The 19,480-nt window shown below is 46.2% G+C and overlaps 1 non-coding gene across 1 annotated transcript; it reads left to right on the top strand.

Moving 5' to 3' along the window:
• The first annotated feature begins 717 nt into the window (after nucleotides 1-717).
• trnad-guc (transfer RNA aspartic acid (anticodon GUC)) lies at nucleotides 718-789 on the top strand. Its single transcript has one exon. It is a non-coding gene; the product is annotated as a tRNA-Asp (tRNA).
• The last annotated feature ends 18,691 nt before the right edge of the window (nucleotides 790-19,480 follow it).

Genomic DNA, 19,480 nt, shown 5'->3' with positions numbered 1-19,480 from the left:
GATTCTGTTATCTTCAATTGGTCTCCTCTGGTTACCGTCATACCTGCCACTGGCAAGCGTTTCTCCTTATTACCTCAATCAAATCCCCTTGTAATTTTGAAAGCCTCTTATTAAATTTCCTCTTAACCGTCTGAGGAAAACAATCACAAACTATCAACATAACTGAAGTTCCTTATCCCTCGGACCACTCTGCAAGACGTCAAACTGAGTGTCTCGCTCTGTATGTCTATCTTTGTCTCCCTCTTTGTCCCTGTCTCTCTCTGTATAGGATTCTGAGGCTGCTTGACAGGATAGATGCAGGGAGGATGTTTCCCCTCCTGGGGGAATCTACAACTAGGGGGCAAAGCTCCAGGATATCCGGTCGCCCATTTAAAACGGAGATGAGGAGGAATTTCTTCTCTCAGAATGTCGTGAATCTTTGGAATCCTCTACCCCAGAGAGCTGTGGAGGCGGAGTCACTGAATATATTCAAGGTGGAGATAGACATATATTTGAGCTGCAGTGGAGTCAAGGGTTATGGGGAGCGGGCAGGAAAGTGGCGTTGAGTAGAAGATCTGATCAGCCATGATCTTATTGAATGGCGGGGCAGGCTCGAGGGGCCGAATGGCCCACTCCTGCTCCTATTCCTTCTGTTCTTATTCTTATTTCTGTCCCTTCTGCCTCTGTCCCTCTGTTCACAGGTCGATTTTTGCTCTGACAGATTCGGCACCTTTCAGTTCCTCGTTAGTATAGTGGTGAGTATCCCCGCCTGTCACGCGGGAGACCGGGGTTCAATTCCCCGACGGGGAGGATTTTTAACATCCCCAATTTTAAACCTTTGGGCAGCTCCTTAAAAAGACCCTGGGAAAAGTTGAATAGAACCAAATGAACGAAAATAATTTTAAAATATGTACATGACGAATTTTATAACAACTCCCTGCACCAGTTCCTCGTTAGTAGAGTGTTCTCCTTCTGTTTGCCTGTTGTGTGGGGCAATGAGGAGGGAGAGAGAAAATGAGATAACAGCGGGAGAAAGCACGACTGCTCTTTCAAAGAGACAGCACAGGCACGATTGGCCGAATGGCCTCCCACCGTGCTGCCAGCCTCCATGAATGCATGACACTGAGATGGATATCTGAGACATACCCACACAAAGAGAGCACATACCGGTATTTTGTGTGTGTTTGCTGCTTTGTCTCAAGCACTGCATAACCATTTCCTCTACAATGTCCTGGATATTATGATGTTCAGTTTTCACTTCCCCGACGGCTTCTCTCTGACTTTATGCCTCTTTCTCTGAGAAAAGCATAGAAGGAAATATATGGCAAATGGACGCCTTCCCGCACTTGATGCTGTGGCTTAGTGAACATGTCCTTTGTGTTCTCGTCTAAAAGATGTCATCTTGTACGAAAAGTTTGCCTGGCGTGAAAGAGATCTGAATTTCAAAGCAGCAAGGAGGAAAGTCTGCGTTGCTCTGCTTGCTGGCAGGCAGCTTCTTGCAGCTTACCTGGTGGTCTAGTGGTTAAGATTCGGCGCTTTCACCGCCGTCGGCCCGGGTTCGGTTCCCGGTTAAGGAACAGTGCGTTTTGAGGCTGTTTGAAATGCCTCCAATCAATGCACCCGCGCGAAGCAATGCCTGCTCCTGATCAACCTTTGCAATTTCAACACTGCTGCTGCCTCAACAGGTACACAATGCACTTCCTCGCCTTCTGTAAAATGCCTGCTGTTTCAAAGTCAGCAGGAAATTACATTTGGAGCGAGACAATTTAAACGTGTACATGCCCACATTTAACTGCAGCTGACAGTATCAGAACAGTCACGGTTATTATCAAACTTCCATGTATTTTCTTGCAGGCTGCACCCCCCTAACAAACTTAGCTTATCACAGCAGGGCTATCCATCAACTCAACGCCAGTGTGAAGAATGCAACATTTGAAAGTTAGCAACGTGTGCAAGACTTTAGTGAGAGAGAGTTGGGCCGTGATAACATTTCTAAGCAGTAAGATATTCAGTAGGCCTGAGCCCTTGCTGCGTAATACAATTCTCCCCATACTGATTCTGTTATCTTCAATTGGTCTCCTCTGGTTACCGTCACACCTGCCACTGGCAAGCGTTTCTCCTTATTACCTCAATCAAATCCCCTTGTAATTTTGAAAGCCTCTTATTAAATTTCCTCTTAACCGTCTGAGGAAAACAATCACAAACTCTCAACATAACTGAAGTTCCTTATCCCTCGGACCACTCTGCAAGACGTCAAACTGAGTGTCTCGCTCTGTATGTCTATCTTTGTCTCCCTCTTTGTCCCTGTCTCTCTCTGTATAGGATTCTGAGGGTGCTTGACAGGATAGATGCAGGGAGGATGTTTCCCCTCCTGGGGGAATCTACAACTAGGGGACAAAGCTCCAGGATATCCGGTCGCCCATTTAAAACGGAGATGAGGAGGAATTTATTCTCTCAGAATGTCGTGAATCTTTGGAATCCTCTACCCCAGAGAGCTGTGGATGCGGAGTCACTGAATATATTCAAGGTGGAGATAGACATATATTTGAGCTGCAGTGGAGTCAAGGGTTATGGGGAGCGGGCAGGAAAGTGGCGTTGAGTAGAAGATCTGATCAGCCATGATCTTATTGAATGGCGGGGCTGGCTCGAGAGGCCGAATGGCCCACTCCTGCTCCTATTCCTTCTGTTCTTATTCTTATTTCTGTCCCTTCTGCCTCTGTCCCTCTGTTCACAGGTCGATTTTTGCATATGGGTATGGTCTTGTGGCCTTTACAGAAACATGGCTGCAGGTTGACAATGCCTGGGAATTAAACATACCAGGTTATTTATCGATCAGGAAGGACATGCAGGAAGTAAGGGGAGGTGGTGTGGCTATGTTAATAAAAGAAGGAATCACTGTAATACAGAGAAATTATATTGGGTCAAAAGATCAGAATAATGAAACAGTTTGGGTGGAGGGAAGGAATAATAAGGGGAAAAAACACTCGTGGGCTTAGTCTATAGGGCTCCGAACAGTTGCAACTATGTTGGGCGGAGTATCAATCAGGAAATAGTTGAGGCTTGGAATAAGGGAACATCTATAATTATGGGGGATTTTAACTATCATAATAATTGGACAAATAAAATTGGGCAGGGCTGCCTTGAGGATGAGTACATTGAGTGTATTAGGGATGGGTTTCTTGAGCAGTATGTAAATGAACCGACCAGGGGACAAGCAACCTTAGATCTGGTCATGTGTAACGAGACAGGATTAATTAAAACGTCCTAGTAAAGGATCCCCTTGGAATGAATGACCATACCATGGTTGAATTCCATATTCAATTAGAGGGTGAGAAGGTTGGATCTCAAAGAAGCGTGCTAAGCTTGAATAAAGGAGACTATGAAGGTATGAGAGCGGAATTGAGTAGAGTGGATTGGGAAAATAGATTAAAGGGTAAGAAGATACATGATCAGTGGTGTACATTTAAGGGGTTAAATTACAACTTCCAAAAAATATATATTCCACTGAGAAGAAAAGGGTGCAAAAGAAAAGACAGCCATCCGTGGCTAAGTAAAGAAATTAAGGACAGTATTCGATTAAAACAAGGGCATATAAGGTAACCAAATCTAGTGGGAGGATAGAGGATTGGGAAAACTTTAAAAGACAGCAAAAAATTACAAAAAGATTGATTAAGAAAGGGAAGATAGATTATGAAAGTAAATTAGCAAAAAATATAAAAACAGATAGAAAGAGATTTTATAGTTATATAAAAAGAAAAAGGGTGGCTAAAGTAAATGTTGGTCCCTTAGAGGATGAGACCGGGAAATTAATGGTGGGAAATATGGAGATGGCAATAACACTGAATGAATATTTTGTAGCAGTCTTTACAATAGAAGACACTAAGAATATCCCAACACTGGACAAGCAGGGGGCTATAGGGGGGGAGGAGCTAAACACGATCAAAATCACTATGGAAGTGGTACTCGGTAAAGTAATGGGACTCAAGGCGGATAAATCACCTGGACGTCATGGCTTACATCCTAGGGTCTTGAGGGACGTGGCGGTAGGGATTGTGGATGCATTGGTAATAATTTTCCAAAACTCCCTGGACTCAGCAAAGGTCCCGGCAGGCTGGAAAACTGCTAATGTAACACCATGACTTAAAAAGGGCAGCAGACAGAAGGCTGGAAACTATAAACCAGTTAGCCTAACATCTGTGGTAGGTAAAATTTTGGAGTCCATTATTAAGGAGACAGTAACAGGACATTTGGATAATCTTCATTTAATAGGACAAGCCCAGTATGGTTTTATGAAGGGGAAGTCAGGTTTGACAAATTTGCTGGAGTTCTTTGAGGAAGTAACATATAGGGTGGATAAAGGGGAACCAGTGGATGTAGTGTATTTAGACTTCCAACAGGCTTTGGATAAGGTGCCACACAAAAGATTAATGCTTAAGATAAAAAATCACGGGATTGGTGGTAATATTCTGTCATGGATAGAGGATTGGCTATCTAACAAAAGGCAGAGAGTTGGGATAAATGATTCATTCTCAGAATGGCAATCAGTAACTGGTGGTGTTCCGCAGGGGTCGGTGCTCGGTCCCCAACTCTTTACAATCTATATTAACGATTTGGAGGAGGGGACCGAGTGTAACATATCAAAGATTGCAGATGATACTAAGATGGGAGGGAAAGAAGTGAGTGAGTAGGACATAACTGGCTAAGTAAGTGGGCAGAGATTTGGCAGATGGAATACAATACTGGAAAGTGTGAGGTTATGCACTTTGGCAGGAAAAATCGTAGAGCAAGCTATTATCTTCATGGCAAGAAACTTGAAAGTACTGAAGTACAAAGGGATCTGGGGGTCCTGGTGCACGAAACTCAAAAGATTAGTATGCAGGTGCAGCAAGTGATTAAGAAGGCCTATGGAATGTTGGCTTTCATTGCTAGGGGGACAGAATATAAAAATATGGAGGTATTGCGTCAGTTGTACAAGGTATTTGTGAGACCGCACCTGGAATACTGCATACAGTTTTGGTGTCCATACTTAAGAAAATACATACTTGCTCTCGAGTCCGTACAAAGAATGTTCACTCGGTTAATCCCGGGGATGAGGGGATGGACATATGAGGAGAGGTTGAGTTGATTGGGACTCTACTCATTGGAGTTCAGAAGAATGAGAGGCGATCTTATTGAAATAAATAAGATTGTGAAGGGGATGGATCGGGTGGATGTGGGGAGGATGTACCGATGATGGGTGAAACTAGAACTAGGGGCATAGTCTTAGAATAATGGGCTGCTCTTTCAAAACAGAGATGAGGAGGAACTACTTCACTCAGAGGGTGTTAGGTCCATGGAATATGCTGCCCCAAAAAGGTGTAGAAGCTACACCATTACATTAATTTAAAAAAGAAATGGAGAGTCTCCCAGAAGTAAAGGGAATTAAGGGTTACGGGGAGCGTGCAGGAATTTGGACATGAGTCTAGGTTCGGATCGGACATGGCCCTGTGGGTAGCGGAGCGGGCCCAGGGGTGGTGTAGCCTGATCCTGCTCCTATTTCGTGTGTCTAATTCTGTTAGATTCAGGAGATGGTTCTGTGATAGTAGATTGGCGGTTAGGATCAGATCAGCCATGATCTTATTGAATGGTGGAGCAGGCTCGAAGGGCCGATTGGCCCACTCCTGTTCCTATTTCTTATGTTCTTATGTAATACAATACTGGAAAGTGTGAGGTTATGCACTTTGGCAGGAAAAATCGTAGAGAAAATTATTATCTTAATGGCAAGAAACTTGAAAGTACTGAAGTACAAAGGGATCTGGGGTCCTGGTGCACGAAACTCAAAAGGTTAGTATGTAGGTGCAGCAAGTGATTAAGAAGGCCAATGGAATGTTGGCTTTCATTGCTAGGGGGATAGAATATTAAAATATGGAGGTATTGCTTCAGTTGTACAAGTTATTGGTGAGACCGCACCTGGAATACTGCATACAGTTTTGGTGTCCATACTTATTAAAATACATACTTGCTCTCGAGTCAGTACAAAGAAGGTTCACTTGGTTAATCCCGGGGATGAGTGGATGGACATATAAGGAGAGGTTGAGTTGATTGGGACTCGACTCATTGGAGTTCAGAACAAGGAAAGGCGATCTTATTGAAATATATAAGATTGTGAAGGGGTTGGATCGGGTGGATGTGGGGAGGATGTTCCCGATGATGGGTGAAACTAGAATTAGGGGGCATAATTTTAGGATAAGGGGCTGCTCTTTCAAAACTGAGATGAGGAGGAACTACTTCACTCAGAGGGTGGCAGGTCCATGGAATATGCTGCCCCAAAAAGCTGTAGAAGCTACATCATTACATAAATTTAATACAGAAATAGACAGTTTCCTAGAAGTAAAGGGAATTAAGGGTTAAGGGGAGCGGGCAGGAATTTGGACATGAGTCTAGGTTCAGATCGGACATGGCCCTGTGGGTAGCAGAGCGGGCCCAGTGGCCGTGTAGCCTGATCCTGCTCCTATTTCGTGTGTCTAATTTTGTTAGATTCAGGAGATGGTTCTGTGATTATAGATTGGCGGTTAGGATCAGATCAGCCATGATCTTATTGAAAGGAAGAGCGGGCTCGAGGTGCCGATTGGCCTACTCCTGCTCCTAATTCTTATGTTCTTATGAGACAGACTGTCGAGAGAGAGGGAGAGAGACAGACTATGGAGACAGAGGGAGAGAGAATGTCTAAGGAGAGTGAGGGGGAGAGACAGACTGTGGAACGAGAGGGAGAGAGGCAGAGTGTGGATACAATGGGAGAGAGACAGACTGGAGACAGAAGAAGAGAGACAGACTGGAGACAGAGCGAGAGAGACAGAATGTGGTGAAGGAGGGAGAGAGACAGACTTTGGAGAGAGAGATAGAGAGGCACACTGTGGTGACAGAGTGAGAGAGACAGACTGTGGAGACAGAGCGAGAGTGACATTCTGTGGGGAGAGTGGGAGAGAGACAATTTCTGGAGAGAGAGGGAGAGAGACAGACAGTGGAGAGAGAGGGAGAGAGACAGATTTTGGAGACAGTGGGAGAGAGACAGACTGTGAAAAGAAAGGGAGAGAGACAGACTGTGGAGACAGAGGGAGAGAGACAGACTGGAGACAGAGGGATAGAGGCAGGCAGTTGAGACAGAGGGAGAGAGAAAGACTGTGGAGGGAGAAGGAGATAGACAGACCATGAAGAGAGGGAGAGAGACAGACAGTGGGGAGATGCAGACTGTGGAGTGAGGCAGAATGTGGAGACAGGCAGACAGTGGAGAGGGAGGGAGAGAGACATCATCTGCTCCTGCCTTATGGATTAGGAAGCAAAATGACTAGCCCTTTTCACTTTTTCACAACTGAAAATAAAGGGATATGACTGTTAGAAAGAGTTGCAGCTATATACTGTCAGTATTAATAGACACTTGAAATGTACTTCTTTCCCCCATTTAATACGACAAAGACACACATACCTATCATAGTAAAAGACCAATCTACACATGAAATCCTTGTGCATCTCAACCTGGAATATCCAAGGTCTACGCTCTTCCGTGCTTTGACTAAAGAGCAGGTCCCCAGAGTTCCGAGATGACATCAAAAATCTGGACATTATCATTCTGCAAGAGACCTGGTGTAGAGGAGAATGGCCCACTGGTTGTCCCTCTGGGTACACAGAGCTAGTGGTCACATCCAATAAACTGCCAGCAGTAACCCAGGGCAGAGACTCCGGAGGCATACTGATTTGGTTTAAAGAAGAGCTTAGGAATTGCATTGAATTGATAAAAAAAGGGCGAAAACCACTTATGGCTCAATATTAAGAAAGACATAATTTCTGGAATGCAAAATGTTTTTATTTGCGCAATCTACATCCCCCCTATAGAATCCCCGTACTTCAAAGAGGACACCTTCTCCAAAATTGAGAGGGAGATTACCAGGCCCATGGGGACGTGTTGATCTGTGGTGACCTCAACTCAAGAACTGGTGAAGACCCAGATTTTATCAGTACTCAGGGGAATAATTACATATTTGGACATAACCAGTTTACATTCACACAGGAATAACTTCGGCAAACAGATAAATGCAAACGGAAAGCAGCTACTGCAGCTCCGTCGAAGCCTGGGTCAGCATATTGTCAATGGTAGGTTCATAGGAGACTCCCTAGGAAGATCGGCCTATTCCTCACCTCTTGGCATTAGCACCGTAGACTATATGAATACAGATCCGGACCCATCCTCTTTCAGAGCATTCACAGTCAAACCACTAACACCACTGTCAGATCACAGCCAAATTACAGCGTATCTTAAAAGAACAGAAACAACCGACACAGAAACACAGCCCACTAAGCTGTACAATATTAAAAAATCGTACAGATGGCCCCAAACAGTAAGGAAAAATAGCGGAAAGCAATTAGCAGCCAAACAACTCAATCCCTCTCGGACAGCTTTCTGGAAAACACATACACTCACAATAAAGAAGGCGTAAACCTGGCAGTGAATAACCTAAATAATATTTTTGATAATTTGGCAACAATGTCGAACTTGACATCTCGCAAGAGTAAACACAAAACACAAAACCACCAAAAATGGTTTGATTCAGACTGTCATAACATGAGGAAATAACACAGAAAAATATCAAACCAAAAACACAGACAACCAGAAAACGAGGAACTACGCCGTGCTTATTGTCAGGCATTAAAACAATTTAAAAGCACACTCAGAGCCAAGAAAGAATAGTATATTAAGAATAAACTCAGCTCCATTGAGGAATCTATCGATTCTAATTGTTTCCGGGACATTACACAAAAAGCAACACGACGAATTGCCCATTCAAAATGGAGACCTATAGGAAAACTGTTAAATCCTTGAATCTTGCTGTTTGGTGTCCGTCAATTTCTAGACAGAGACTGCAGAGGAACAATCAACAGGTGTTTACTGGATGAGGGTGACTCTAAAACTAAAAGTACAGATCCCTACTCAGGGTTTATATACAGTTGTGGTCTACTGCCGGTACTACAGTATACAGGAGCTGTAAAAAGTAGTTCTCCCCTTAAAGGTACATACACTACAATTCCTCCCCTTTTAGATTAACAGTACCATAACATTCATTTAACAGTTAACACTTTTAACATGCAACATTAATGAAAATAGTCCATTTATAAATTCAGTATTTGGGGCGGCTTCCTGATCCTTTCTGGATAGCACCTTTCCTGAGTGTCTTGCTCTTGGTGTGGAGATGATTCTGCCCCCCTGTCGTCGGTTGGTTCATCAGCTTCCGATGCAACTGTTTCTGGGGTAGATGCTACATGTATGTTGGGTTCATCACCAGGTATGCGAGACATGGGGTTGACTCGTTCCTGTGACGCTAGGATCTGGTCGACATGGCGTCTCACAATGTTCTCCTTTTGTAAATCCACTTTGTAAATTAGTGACGCCTGCCGTGTGCTTATCGTTTCTGGTTGCCATTTCTCTGTTCGGTAGTTGCGGGCCAAGACTGGTGCCCTGTATTGAAGCTCCTTGTCGGCTTCTCATTGATTTGCTGGAATTGCTTATTCTCAACATTTCTTCGTACATTTGGTCTGAGCAAATCCAGATGAGATCTCAACCTTCCGTTAAAGAACATCATGGCCGGGGTCACGTTGGTAACTGCATGTGTCGCATTTCTGTAGGCTAACAGGAAATTGTCCACCTTATGCTGCAGTGGAATGTCGTCATCGCACATAGCACTTACTGCCTTTTTAAAGGTTTGAGCGAACCTCTCAGCCAATCCATTTGTGGCTGGATGATACGGGGCGGATGTGTAATGCCTTACCCCATTCCTTCTCATAAATTTCCGAAACTCTTCGTACACAAACTGTGGTCCGTTATCAGAGCAAATCCGCTCTGGCAAGCCGTTCCTGGCAAATATGGTCCGTAGGACTGCAATCGTTTTCTTCGTGGTGGTGGAGGACATTTTGATCACCTCAGGCCATTTCGAGTGCGCATCCACGGCTATTAAGAATATTGAGTCCATGACTGGACGAGCAAAATCAATACGCACCCGTTGCAATGGAGAGGAGGGCCACTCCCATGGGTGTAGAGGGGCATGTGGTGGTGTATTTTGGAACTTCTGGCATCCTGAGCAGCTCTTTGTCAGGTCCTCGATTTGCTGATCGATCCCCGGCCAACACACATAAGCCCTAGCTAGGCATTTCATTTTCACCCCTCCCAGATGGCCTTCGTGAAGCTCATTGAGCACTCTCTCCCTTAACTTGTGTGGAATTACCACTCGGGATCCACACATCAAGGTCCCCTGGCATACTGACAGCTGTTCTCTTCTGGAAGAGAATGCTGGCAACAGTGAGTCACCATGTGTTGGCCATCCCTTCACCGTCAAATCATATAGCCGAGACAGTGTCGGGTCATTTCGGGTCTCCTTCTATATATCCACGTTAGTTACTGGCAAGCGTTCAATTATAGTCGAATAAAATATTCCGACAGGGTCCACTGCTGGTGCTTGCTCTGCAGTAGGCAATGGCAGGCGTGATAGCCCATCAGCGTTTCCATGCTCTTTGGTGCCCTTATGCTCTATTTCATATTGGTTCACCCCTAGAAAAATGGACCATCTTTGTAGCAGTTGCGCAGTCATCACCGGAACGCCCTTCTTTGGATTAAAGATGGAGATAAGTGGTTGGTGGTCAGTAAGCAAGGTGAACTTCTGCCCGTGCAGATAGTGGTTGAACTTTTTCACTCCCCACACTAGGCTGAGGGCCTCCCTGTCAATCTGGGTGAAGTTACGCTCGGCTGAGTTTAGTGACCGAGGCGCAAAGGCTACTGGCCTCTCCGAGCCGACCGGGAGTTTGTGCGACACCAGCGCTCCAATACCATAGGGTGATGCATCACACGCCAACCGAATTTGTAGTGCTGGGTTGAAATGAGCCAACACCTCTTTTGATGTGATCAATTCTTTGCACTTCTGGAAAGCTCGTTTACATTCGTCATTCCACTTCCATGGTACCCCCGTTTGCAGTAGGGTGTTCAGTGGGTGTAGTACTGTAGACAAATTCGGCAAGAACTTATGGTAGTAGTTCACCAGCCCGAGGAACGACTTCAGTTGTGACACATTTTCCGGTGCTGGAACCTTGACTACTGCCTCAATCTTTTCAGGGGACTAATGTAAACCATCTTCATCAATAACGTGGCCACAATACGAGATCTGCTTCTGGAACAACTCGCATTTGTGGTGATTAGCTCGGAGCCCATGTTCCTTCAATCTAGTGAGCACCTGCTCCAGGTTGGCGAGCTGATCACTTTCATTTTCGCCCGTGACCAGGATGTCGTCCAAATGACACTGGGTCCATGGAATCCCTTGCAGGACTTGATCCATTGCCCTTTGCCAAATAGCCGGAGCTGATGCTACCCCGAACACCAGCCGGTTGTATTGGTAGATGCCTTTGTAAGTGTTGATCGTGAGGTACTGTTTCGAGGCTTCTGCTACCTCTATTTGCATGTACGCCTGGGCCAGATCAATCTTAGTGAAGCATTTTCCTCCAGATAGCGAGGCAAAAATATCTTCAATCCGCGGAAGCGGATATTGTACAATGTGAAGGACTAGGTTCACTGTCACCTTAAATTCCCCACAGATGCGAACCTTCTTTGTTTCCCCAGGCGTATTACTCAATGACCTCTTCATTACAGGAACGATGGGTGTAGCCCACTCGCTCCAGTCCACTTTGGACAGTACTCCAGAACGTTCCAAACCTTCCAGCTCTGCTTCGATGGTAGGGCAGATCGCATAAGGCACCGGTCTGGCCTTAAAAATCTTTGGGCTAGCATTTTCCTCCATTTTGATCATCGCTGTTATGCATTTTAGTGTTCCGAGTACTTCCTGGAACACTTCTTGTGCATCAGTTAGCATTTTTGACAGTCATCCACGTGTGACGTCGTCATCCTTTTTGGCATCTACCGTCAGTGCTTGTATGGCATGCCAACCTAACTGTATCTTCCCGATCCTTTCAAGTCTTGGTAGTGGTGGTCCTCCATCTGGCAATACATATAGGTCCATTTTTGCTGTTTCCTTGCCGTTGTATATCACGTTCACCCTTATTTTTCCTTTGGGGTAGACTTTTTGCCCCGTGTACGTCTTCAAGACAATCTCTGTATCTCTCACGGGTATATGTGAGAATAGCCACTTGTAGTCCCTTCGGTTTATGAATGTTAGGGCTGATCCTGTGTCCAATTCCATTTTCACTTGGACTCCGTCTATCTTGAGATGACCCAGATAGTTTGGTGATCCTCCATTTTGATTACAGTATGTAGTTTCAGACAACCCAGCTCCTTGCTTCCGGAGTCTGTATCACTTTTCTGTTCGTCTGAACTACTCTCCATCACCTTATGTACCTTCTTGTACTTCTGCTGTGGAGATTTCTTGCTGCTGGTTTTCTTTCCCGACCTGCAGACTCTTGCTATGTGTCCTACTTTTCCACACTGTCTGCACACTTGGTCCTTGAACCAACAATCCTTATGGTCATGTGTTGTTCTGCCGCAGCAATAACACTTCACTGCTCCATATGACATTTCATTTGTGCCATATTCTTGCGGTCTCCGTTGTATCTCTGCAGCGCCCCATGTGGCTGCTTCATGTGATACTGCCATGCTGAAAGCCTTGTCCAGCTTAAGATCCTTTTCTGATAAAAGCCGTTTCTGGGTTCCTTCACTTTGAAGCCCAAACACAAACTTGTCCCTTAAAGTACCTGCTAGTCCCGTTCCAAACTGGCAATGTTTCGATAGCTTGCGCATTTCCGTTAAAAACTCAGCATTACTTTCGTCTTTATGCTGGTTCCTTTTGTGAAACTTAAACCTTTCTGCTATCAGCAGCGGTATGGGGTTGAAGTGGTCCTGTAGGATTGCCACTATGCTTTCAAAATCATTTTCCACTGGCTTATCTATGGTTACTAGGTTTCGCAGGAAGCCATACGTTTTTGCACCCATGGAATTCAACAATACCAGTGCTTTCCTGGCATCTGGCACTTCATTCGCCTTGCAGTACACTTCTATGCGTTCTACATATGTCGCCCAATCTTCGACTTCATTGTCGAACGCTGTGACACTGCCACTCTTCGGCAGCCCTGGGTGTGGTTAGACTGGCTAAAAATGGCATCTCCCACACTCTCCCTTCTTCTCCGCTGGCTCAAAATGGCGTCTCCCACGCTTTCCTTTCTTCCCGCGCTCTCCCTACTTCTCCACAGTGGCTCAAAATGGCGTCTCCCGTGCTCTCCCTTCTTCTCTTCTGCAGCCCAAATGGCATCTCCCGCGGTTTCCTTTCTTCCCCCGCGGATGCTGCTCAGCCCTTGAACACTGGCATTTTCCTGCGCGCCTCTCTCGTTGACGCCACTCGGTCCTGAACCCCGGCTGCAACCTGTGTGCTTTACCCTTTCTCTCTATGTTTTTTTCCGTCATCGCCGCTCGCTCATCTACCACGGCTGCACTCTGTGTCCTTTACCCTCTCTAGTTGACGCCGCTCGGTCTTCAACCCAGGCTGTGCCCTGTGCGCTTTACCCTCTCTCTTACCCCATCGATGCTGCTTGGCCTTTTTCTGTGCCGTCGGTCGTCTCCAGCCGCCGCCGTCTGGGAATGGACTGCGCCGTACCTGCTGGCAGCCCGCTGCACTGGATCATCGTGAATGGAGAACCAAGCCCAGCTCTCCACAACCTCCTCTGCGATGCTCAAGTCCTCTCTGGATGGTCGACGCCCGCACTTCTGGACTCGGCCTTCCCCTTTCACTGCTCTCTAGGAGCGAATCCCTGGGAGTGAAGCAGAGTTGCAGGTAGGTTTGAATCCACTCATCGCCAACGTTAAATCTGTGAATCTTGATGCATGGTGTCCTTCAATAAATCGGCAGAGACTGCAGAGGAACAATCAACAGGTGTTTACTGGATGAGGGTTACTCTAAAACTAACAGTACAAATCCCTACCCAGGGTTTATATACAGGTGTGGTCACTGCTGGTACTGCAGTATACAGGAGGTGTAAGAAGTAGTTCTCCCCTTAAAGGTACGTACACTACAGCTGGGAGCTGGGCAGTGATACACACTGGAGAGCTTGTGCCTCTCCCTGGGTGTTGGACCCAGTAAACTCCTTCCATCTTTAAGACTCTACTGACAACCGACCTTTGATCGGATCTCTTTCTCTCTTTCTCTTTCTTTCACTCATCTGCTCTCTCGCTGTTTCTTTCAATCTATCTCAGCTTTAATCTTGATTGCAAGGTACCCTAAAATGTTTCTGTCTACCATATAAAATAAAGACGACTCACATTGCAGTGTGCAGCATTAATTTGATGTTAAAATGTTTAAAGAGGGAGGCGGAAATCTGGAGAGAGACAACAACAAAAACATTTAATTGTATAGTGCTTTTCGTGCAGTAAAACCTCCCAGGGCGCTTCACAGCAGTGTTATAAAATATAATTTGACATCGAGCCACATAACAGAGAAAGGTGCAGTGAGAAACAGAGCAAGATGGTGTGAAATAAAGACAGTAATATGTGCACACTCAGAACCGCATGTCTTTTAAATGACAAAATCATCGCATCACCCAAAACAGCAGCATTAATCTGGAATAACAAGCCATTGCACGTGTTGACATGGAGGACTATAACTTCACGACCTCAGGAGTGCTCTACAACAAATGCGGCAGCTATTTTGTGCACAATGTGTTAATAACCAGATGGACGGTTTCATTGATTTTGGTCAACAGATAAATGTTGGACCCAGGACATCAGAGAGACACAACAGCAGAGGGAGGTAGCGTTAGGCATGCAACTGAGATAGCCCTGACAGAATGAAACCAACAGAGGGAGAGAGAAAGAAAGGTGTGTAACGCTGTGTTGTGATAGAGAGAAGGCAACAGAGGGAGGGAGAGAGAAAGGTGTGTAACTCTATGCAGTGTGAGAGAGACACCAGGAGAGGGAGAGAAAGGTGTGTAACTCTGTTTTGTGATAGAGAGACACGAGGAGAGAGAGAGAGAGAGAGAGAGAGGTGGGTAACACTGTGCAGTGATAGAGAGACACCAGGAGAGTGTGAGTGGGAGTAAGGTGAGTAAAACTGTGTAGTGATAGAACGAAACCAGGAGAGGGAGAGAGAGAGTAAGGTGTGTAACTCTGTGTCGTGATCGAACGATACCAGGAGAGGGAGAGAGAGAGAAAGGTGTGTAACTCTATGCAGTGATAGAGAGACACCAGGAGAGAGAGAGAGAGATTGAAAGGTGTGTAACACTGTGGAGTGATAGAGAGACACCAAGAGACGGAGAGAGATAGAGAAAGGTGTGTAACTCTGTATAGTGATAGAGAGACACCAGGAGAGGGAGAGAGAGAGAAAGGTGTGTAACTCTGTGTAGTGATAGAGAGACACCAGGAGAGGGAGAGAGAAAAAGGTGTGGAACTCTGTGTAGTGATAGAGATACCAGGAGAGGGTGAGAGAGAGAAAGGTGAGTAACTCTGTGTAGTGATAGAGAGACACCAGGAGAGGAAGAGAGAGAGAAAGGTGTGTAACTCTGTGTAGTGATAGAGAGACACCAGGAGAGGGAGAGAGAGAGAAAGGTGTGCAACTCTGTGTAGTGATAGAGAGACACCGGGCGAGGGAGAGAGAGAGAAAGGTGTGTAACCCTGTGTAGTGATAGAGAGACACCTGGAGAGGGAGAGAGAGAGAAAGGTGTGTAACTCTGTGTAGTGATAGAGAGACACCAGGAGAGGGAGAGAGAGAGAAAGGTGTGTAACTCTGTGTCGTGTTAGAGAGACACCAGGAGAGAGAGAGAGAGATAAAGTTGTGTTACTCTGTGTAGTGATAGAGAGACACCAGGAGAGGGAGAGAGAGAGAAAGCTGTGTAACTCTGTGTAGTGATAGAGAGACACCGGGAGAGGGAGAGAGAGAGAAAGGTGTGTATCTCTGTGTAGTGATAGAGAGATACCAGGAGATGGGGAGAGAGAGAAAGGTGTGTAACTCTGTGTAGTGATAGAGAGACACCAGGAGAGAGAGAGAGAGAGAGAAAGGTCTGTAACTCTGTGTAGTGATAGAGAGACTCCAGGAGAGGGAGAGAGAGAGAAAGGTGTGGAACTCTGTGCAGTGATAGAGAGACACCAGGAGAGGGAGAGGGAGAAAAAGTTGTGTAAATCTGTGCAGTGATAGAGAGACACCAGGAGAGGGAGAGAGAGAGAAAGTTGTGTAACTCTGTGTAGTGATAGAGAGACACCAGGAGAGGGAGAGAGAGAGAAAGGTGCGTAACTCTGTGCAGCGTTAGAGAGACAGCAGGAGAGGGTGAGAGAGAAAGGTGTGTAACTCTGTGTAGTGATAGAGAAACACCAGCAGAGAGAGAGGGAGAGAAAGGTGTGTAACTCTGTGTAGTGATGGAGAGACACCGGGAGAGGGAGAGAGAGAGAAAGGTGGGTAACTCTGTGTAGTGATAGAGAGACACCAGGAGAGGGAGAGAGAGAGAAAGGTTTGTAACTCTGTGTTGTGATAGAGAGACACCAGGAGAGGGAGAGAGAGAGAAAGGTGTGTAACTCTGTGTAGTGATAGAGAGACACCAGTACAGGGAGAGAGAGAGAAAGGTGTGTAACTCTGTGTAGTGATGGAGAGACACCGGTGGAGGGAGAGAGAGAAAGGTGTGTAACTCAGTGTAGTGATAGAGAGACACCAGGAGAGGGAGAGAGAGAGAAAGGTGTGTAACACTGTGTAGTGATAGAGAGACACCAGGAGAGGGAGAGAGAGAGAACGGTGTGTAACTCTGTGTAGTGATAGAGAGACAACAGAAGAGGGAGAGGGAAATATACGTGTGTAGCTCTGTGCAGTGATGGAGAGGCAACAGGAGAGGGAGAGAGAGAGAAATGTGTGTAACTCTGTGTAGTGATAGAGAGGCACCAGGGGAGCGAGAGAGAGAGAAAGGTGTGTAACTCTGTGCAGTGATAGAGAGACACAAGGAGAAGGAGAGAGAGGGAAAGGTGTGTAACTCTGTGTAGTGATAGAGAGACACCAGGAGAGGGAGAGAGAGAGTAAGGTGTGTAACTCTGTGTAGTGACAGAGAGACACCAGGAGAGGGATGAGAGAGAAAGGTGCGTAACTCTGTGTAGTGATAGAGAGACACCAGGAGAGGGAGAGCGAGAGAAAGGTGTGTAACTCTGTGTAGTGATAGAGAGACACCAGGAGAGGGAGAGAGAGAAAAAGGTGTGTAATTCTGTGTAGTGATAGAGAGACACCAGGAGAGGGAGAGGGAGAGAAAGGTGTGTAACACTGTGTTGTGATAGAGAGACACCAGGAGAGGGAGATGAGAGAAAGGTGTGTAACACTGTGTTGTGATAGAGAGACACCAGGAGAGGGAGAGAGAGAAAGGTGAGTAACTCTGTGTAGTGATAGAGAGACACCAGGAGAGGAAGAGAGAGAGAAAGGTGTGTAACGCTGTGTAGTGATAGAGAGACACCAGGAGAGGGAGAGAGAGAGAAATGTGTGTAACTCTGTGCAGTGATAGAGAGACACCGGGCGAGGGAGAGAGAGAGAAAGGTGTGTAACTCTGTGTAGTGATAGAGAGACACCTGGAGAGGGAGAGCGAGAGAAAGGTGTGTAACTCTGTGTCGTGATAGAGAGACACCGGGAGAGGGAGAGAGAGAGAATGGTGGGGAACTCTGTGTAGTGATAGAGAGACACCAGGAGAGGGAGAGAGAGAGAAAGGTGTGTAACTCTGTGTTGTGATAGAGAGGCACCAGGAGAGGGAGAGAGAGAGAAAGGTGTGTAACTCTGTGTAGTGATAGAGAGACACCAGTAGAGGGAGAGAGAGTGAAAGGTGTGTAACTCTGTGTAGTGATAGAGAGACACCGGTAGAGGGAGAGAGAGAAAGGTGTGTAACTCAGTGTAGTGATAGAGAGACACCAGGAGAGGGAGAGAGAGAGAAATGTGTGTAACACTGTGTAGTGATAGAGAGACACCAGGAGAGGGAGAGCGAGAGAAAGGTGTGTAACTCTGTGTAGTGATAGAGAGACACCAGGAGAGGGAGAGAGGGAGAAAGGTGTGTAACTCTGTGTAGTGATAGAGAGACACCAGGAGAGGGAGAGAGAGAAAGGTGTGTAACTCTGTGTAGTGATAGAGACGCCAGGAGAGGGCGAGAGAGAGAAAGGTGAGTAACTCTGTGTAGTGATAGAGAGACACCAGGAGAGGGAGAGCGAGAGAAAGGTGTGTAACTCTGTGTAGTGATAGAGAGACACCAGGAGAGGTAGAGAGAGAAAAAGGTGTGTAATTCTGTGTAGTGATAGAGAGACACCAGGAGAGGGAGAGGGAGAGAAAGGTGTGTAACTCTGTGTAGTGATAGAGAGACACCAGGAGAGGGAGAGCGAGAGAAAGGTGTCTAACTCTGTGTAGTGATAGAGAGACACCAGGAGAGGGAGAGAGAGAAAAAGGTGTGTAATTCTGTGTAGTGATAGAGAGACACCAGGAGAGGGAGAGGGAGAGAAAGGTGTGTAACACTGTGTTGTGATAGAGAGACACCAGGAGAGGGAGAGAGAGAGAAAGGTGTGTAACTCTGTGTAGTGATAGAGAGACACCGGGAGAGGGAGAGAGGGAGAAAGGTGTGTAACTCTGTGTAGTGATAGAGAGACACCAGGAGAGGGAGAGAGAGAAAGGTGTGTAACTCTGTGTAGTGATAGAGACGCCAGGAGAGGGCGAGAGAGAGAAAGGTGAGTAACTCTGTGTAGTGATAGAGAGACACCAGGAGAGGAAGAGAGAGAGAAAGGTGTGTAACGCTGTGTAGTGATAGAGAGACACCAGGAGAGGGAGAGAGAGAGAAATGTGTGTAACTCTGTGCAGTGATAGAGAGACACCGGGCGAGGGAGAGAGAGAGAAAGGTGTGTAACTCTGTGTAGTGATAGAGAGACACCTGGAGAGGGAGAGCGAGAGAAAGGTGTGTAACTCTGTGTCGTGATAGAGAGACACCGGGAGAGGGAGAGAGAGAGAATGGTGGGGAACTCTGTGTAGTGATAGAGAGACACCAGGAGAGGGAGAGAGAGAGAAAGGTGTGTAACTCTGTGTTGTGATAGAGAGGCACCAGGAGAGGGAGAGAGAGAGAAAGGTGTGTAACTCTGTGTAGTGATAGAGAGACACCAGTAGAGGGAGAGAGAGTGAAAGGTGTGTAACTCTGTGTAGTGATAGAGAGACACCGGTAGAGGGAGAGAGAGAAAGGTGTGTAACTCAGTGTAGTGATAGAGAGACACCAGGAGAGGGAGAGAGAGAGAAATGTGTGTAACACTGTGTAGTGATAGAGAGACACCAGGAGAGGGAGAGAGAGAGAACGGTGTGTAACTCTGTGTAGTGATAGAGAGACAACAGGAGAGGGAGAGGGAAATAAACGTGTGTAGCTCTGTGCAGTGATGGAGAGGCAACAGGAGAGGGAGAGAGAGAGAAATGTGTGTAACTCTGTGTAGTGACAGAGAGGCACCAGGAGAGGGAGAGAGAGAGAAAGGTGTGTATCTCTGTGTAGTGATAGAGAGACACAAGGAGAAGGA

Source organism: Somniosus microcephalus, unplaced genomic scaffold (genome assembly GCF_052327205.1).
Source record: "Somniosus microcephalus isolate GS21.2 unplaced genomic scaffold, FLI_Smic_1.0 unresolved_chr5, whole genome shotgun sequence".
Taxonomy (NCBI): domain Eukaryota; kingdom Metazoa; phylum Chordata; class Chondrichthyes; order Squaliformes; family Somniosidae; genus Somniosus; species Somniosus microcephalus.
The sequence above is the reverse complement of the archived record's forward strand: the minus strand, read 5'-3'. Positions and strand labels throughout refer to the sequence as shown.